Below are 5,419 nucleotides of genomic sequence, written 5' to 3' on the forward strand. Positions count from 1 at the left end.
TACAGCTCGGTTTTCAAACGGTCCAATAACGATGAATAATATGCACCTGTAATAGTTTTACCCTTTTCCAGATAGTCGATGAGGATTATTCCTTGCGAATCCCAAAAGACAGTCGCCATAATCTTTCCGGCCGAAGGAACGGTCTTCGCCTTTTTTGGCGCAGATTCCCCCTTGGTAACCCATTGTTTAGATTGTTCTTTGGTCTCAGGAGTGTAGTGATGTATCCATGTTTCATCCATAGTGACGAAACGACGCTTAAAGTCCTGCGGATTCTTCTGGTACAGCTGCGAACCGTCCTTGCAACACTTCACACGATTTCGTTTTTGGTCAAGCGTGAGCAATCGCGGCACCCATCTTGCGGATAGCTTTGTCATGTCCAAATGTTGATGCAAAATATTATGTACCCGTTCATTCGAGATGCCCACAGCACTAGCAATCTCACGCACCTTCACTCTTCTGTCATCCATCACCGTATCATGGATTTTATCAATGATTTCTGGAGTAGTAACCTCAACAGGGCGTCCAGAACGTTCAGCGTCACTTGTGCCCATATGGCCACTCCGAAAATTTTGAAACCACTTATAAACTGTTCTAATCGAAGGTACAGAGTCACCATAATGTTTCTCAAGCTTCTCTTTAGTCTCCTGAGGCGTTTTGCCTTTCATAAAGTAGTGTTTAATCAACACACGAAATTCTTTTTCGTCCATTTTTTGAAAATCACTCGACTTCCTCGATTCAAACGAATGCCAAACACAAAGAAATAGACCGATCTGGCTGAAACTTGGAGTGTGTTCTTCTAAGAGATGCTACTAACTAAACATAACCACGATACGCGCCAGTAGTGCTATCTCTCTGACTTTGCACGAACTTTTCAAACGACCCTCGTATATGTTGACACCAGATTTCTTGTTTTTATTGGTGCCCATCTTGTAATCAAAGACGTCGAACATTATCTAGAGATTATATTGTTGCTGAGATTTGAAACTGCTTAAGAAACCTTAGCAATGCTTAGGTGAAACCTTCCTAATAACTCTTCATTCTATTCTCTGGTTTTATTTTTATTTATAGTATCTGTGTGTATATCCAATACAGGTTAAACAAAAAAATAATAGAAGATCAAGTTCTATGAAAGAAGAACTTGTCTGGTTTATCAAGTATCGTTTTATCAAAGAGTTTATAATTACCGAAGTAAATATTATTAAGAATAACCAGCTGTGGATAAATTGGAAGTAAAATCACATATTCTTCTCGCAATATTTGGAGCTTGCCAATTATATTCAGAGAAGATTTACTCTATGAATGTCTAAATAGACCCAGTAAGTTGTATATTTGTTTTAATTTAATGTTTTTCACTAAAACTATGTTTGCAAAAATGTTAATGTTGCATGTTTGGGGTGAATATTCAGGATTCACCCACACATAAGCGTGGAGTGTTATCAGATGGATACAGAAGGCAAAAAAAGAGGTGCGTTAGTGCAAAAGGAAGGAGTTGAATGGAAACGGTGAGGACTGGGCAATGTCGAAGGAGATGTACAAGAAAGGAAGTCACATTCAGCTAGCAATACCAATCTGAGCATGATGATGCCTTGGAAGTTCGCAAAAATTATGAAAAGAAGCCTAAAAACAGAAGCTACTTTCGAAGCGGCAAACCTAAACAATAATTGATAATTACACTCTAATCTAAGTAATTATTACTTCACTGCATGTATTTTTAGTTTTGTTTCAAAAAAACTCTCTTTTAAGTAATTTTCTTTTTTAAACATATTTTTTTGATTCGTAGCCGTTTGGCTACAACATTCATTCTGTCGTATCCAACTACAGTGACAGTTGGCTACTCCAGCATCTGTTTACTAAACCATAGAAGTAAACAAAAAGAAGCTATTTTAAAAATAAACTAAGTCGAAGATGGTTTTTGGAATAGCTAATTAAAATTAAAGAAGCTTAAAATGATATGTGAACAAATTTTAGTAAGGAATGTAAGGAATATTTAGTAAAACTAGCAGAGATTTCCAATATTTATCTTCTTTTTGAACTTCTACTTCCAAAACTAGCCGACCTAATGAGTACAATCAACTCCTGGTATAAAAATAGAATTTTAGAAGTAGAAAATAAGGAATACTTTGTAAAACTAGCAGAGATTCCCAATATTTATCTTCTTCTTGAACTTCTACTTCCAAAACTAGCTGACCAAACGTGTATGTTCATGACCTGGCCTAAAATGAGAATGCTAGAACTAGAAAATAAGGAATCATTATTAAAACTAGCAGAGATTCCCAATATTTATCTTCTTCTTGAACTTCTACTTCCAAAACTAGCTGACCAAACGTGTATGTTCATGACCTGGCCTAAAATGAGAATGCTAGAACTAGAAAATTAGGAATATTTAGTAAAACTAGCAGAGATTTCCAATATTTATCTTCTTTTTGAACTTCTACTTCCAAAACTAGCCGACCTAATGTGTACGATCAACTCCTGGTATAAAAATAGAATTTTAGAAGTAGAAAATAAGAAATATTCAGTAAAACTAGCAGAGATTTCCAATATTTATCTTCTTTTTGAACTTCTACTTCCAAAACTAGCTGACCAAACGTGTATGTTCATGGCCTAAAATGAGAATGCTAGAACTAGAAAATAAGGAATCATTTGTAAAACTAGCAGAGATTTCCAATATTTATCTTCTTTTTGAACTTCTTTAATATTTGCTTTTTTATCAGATACTACACAGGAGACCCACTGTCACCTGTTCTATTTAACTGTGCTCTTGAAGAACTGTTTAGATGTTTAAACTGGAAAGGTTATGGCATCACTTTTGAAGGAAGGAAACTCAGTCACCTCAGATTTGCTGATGATTTAAAATTGTTTGCCAATACATGCGAAGATTTAGGAAAAATGCTGGTAGAACTAGAGGCAGCTAGCAGAGAGGCAGGACTAGTTATTAACCTTGACAAAACTGTTCTATTTACAAATCCCAATAATAAGACTAAAGATATTTCACTAGACAATGTCAAACTGAAATGGGTTAAAGAAACAGTTTATTTGGGGCAGCTAATTAGTTTTGATGACAGGACCAGCAAAGAAGTAGAAAGACGAATTACGCTTGCCTGGAAAAAATACTGGTCATTGAAATATTTAGTAAAAAATAGAAATATTAATATTAAACAAAGAAGTCAAGTTTTAGAACGATGCGTAATGCCCTGCCTTCTGTATGGTGCCGAAACCTGGTCTTGCACAAAACTAAATCTAAATAGGCTTCAGACTACTCAGAGAGCTATGGAGAGGAGTATGTTAGGAGTTAGTCGGAAGGATAAAGTCAAGAGCATATTTATGAGAGAGCAAACTGGTTTGACGGATATTATAAAAAAGGTGAAGCTGACAAAGTGGAAATGGGCAGGAAAGCTGATGAGAGTGAAAGATGGTCATTGGACTACTCGACTTACTAACTGGTCTCTGGAATTCAGGAAAAGAAGGGTCGGCAGACAAAAGAAGAGATGGGCGGATGACTTCTTAAAACATGCTGGACCATCATGGACTAGGAAGGCGAAAGACGAAGGATTATGGAGTTTAATGGGAGAGGCCTATGCTCAGTAGTGGGCCTGGTTTCAAGAATTACTCAATATTATAGTATTCTTTCTTTTTGAAAAGTTATTGTTTTATTTGTTTCATAAAAAACATGTATTATATATATAAAAAATGTATTATTCTGAAACCAAATAAATGGCATTATTATTATTATTATTTTTTTTTTATTTAAGGCGCGTCAACATCTATGGTTATTGGCGCCCGGAGCTTTTTTCAGTGCACTGCCGGCCTCCGGACAGTGTTCTCTCGTTACAGACAACACTGTCCATCACCGGACAGTGAGCTGTAAGAAGCTCCTAGGAAGAGAAAAATCTAAGGGGTCAGCAGCTGGATTCGAACCCGGGACCTCCGCGTGGGAGTCCAGTATGCTAACCTCATAGCTAATCCCTTCCCTGGCTTTATTATTATTATTATTATTATTATTTTTATCAGAACCTCTAAAATCAAAACTAGCAGACTTAAGGTGTAATATCTAACCCGGCATAGAAATGGTATATTGTAAGGAGAAACGAAGAAATTTCTGGTAAATGTAGGGAAAGATTTTCTGTTTTTTCTTCTTTTTTTTTATGAACCTCTCATTTCATTATAACTAAGGTGATTGTTGAACTTCTCACTAGACATTTGCACGACAGCGCTGATTAGGGTTGGCGCGGGCCTGGCTATCGAAAAGCGATGGATTTCATTCTAAAAAATTAATGTCGCGCTTACACTGCTATCTGGTGATTTTCATTCATAGTTAGACCACTGATCTCTTTTAAAGATTTAAATGCAACTTTAATCCATTGAAAAATGGTGCAAAGTGTAAAAGCAAGTAACCAAACGGCTGCGCAGGACTTGATAGGGTATTTATAAAAGAGCTTTTAGCGTGGCAATTTATTGACACCTAATTTTGTTGATGACACCAAAAGTATAAGTGTGAGAAAGTGGAAAATATCATACAATTATCCTAACCTGATGATAAATAGTTACGACGGTAGACGAACTCTATTCGTGATGGGTAACGCCAAGGAGTCAGCAGACTGTAAACACTAATTAAGAAACAATATTCTGCTGGCAGTTGTCGGCAGTTCTTGGCGCGCTCATTACACAATCCATTGTGTGTGTAGATAGATTCAACAAGTATATATATATATATATATATATATATATATATATATATATATATCGTATATACATGCACATATTTACGACCTTGGAATGTCAGCATAATATTAACCGACTATAACATTCACGCCGCATCTAATCTCCATCTACCGTAACGGCGCGATTCTCCAGGAGTGATTCCCGCCTTTTCTACCTCCACTATACATATGGCTTTATACTACTTTATTCTAGGATTTTGTTTCATTTTTGGAACAGCTGTTCATTTGTTTGTTTTTGCCAGTAATCCATTTAGCCATTCTGTGAATGAACCTACATTTTACTAAGCATTTTTGTCAATTACCTTCTTTTACGTCTAGTAAAGGTATTTACATCACCTTCCGATATTTAAACCAAGATTGGTACATCAGATACTGGCTAAATGGTAACCACAGCTTTTTCCAGGGTCGTTTGAAAAGTCCGTGCAAAGTCAGAGAGATAGCACCACTGGCGCGTATCGAGTTTATGTTTAGTTAGTAGCATCTCTTGGAAGAACACACACCAAGTTTCAGCCAGATCAGTCTATTTCTTTGTGTTTGGCATTCGTTTGAATCGAGGAAGTCGAGTGATTTTCAAAAAATGGACGAAAAAGAATTTCGTGTGTTGATTAAACACTACTTTATGAAAGGCAAAACGCCTCAGGAGACTAAAGAGAAGCTTGATAAACATTATGGTGACTCTGCACCTTCGATTAGAACAG

General features: G+C 36.3%; 1 long non-coding RNA gene across 1 annotated transcript; it reads left to right on the top strand.

Annotated features, from left to right (window-relative positions):
* The first annotated feature begins 977 nt into the window (after positions 1–977).
* Positions 978–3,732, top strand: LOC141458753 (uncharacterized). The gene is made up of 3 exons (XR_012461160.1): positions 978–1,316; positions 1,407–1,684; positions 2,715–3,732. It is a non-coding gene; the product is annotated as an uncharacterized lncRNA (long non-coding RNA).
* The last annotated feature ends 1,687 nt before the right edge of the window (positions 3,733–5,419 follow it).

Source organism: Rhodnius prolixus, unplaced genomic scaffold, assembly GCF_049639745.1.
Source record: "Rhodnius prolixus isolate KJV_2025 unplaced genomic scaffold, Rpr scaffold_5, whole genome shotgun sequence".
In the NCBI taxonomy this organism is placed as follows: Eukaryota; Metazoa; Arthropoda; class Insecta; order Hemiptera; family Reduviidae; genus Rhodnius; species Rhodnius prolixus.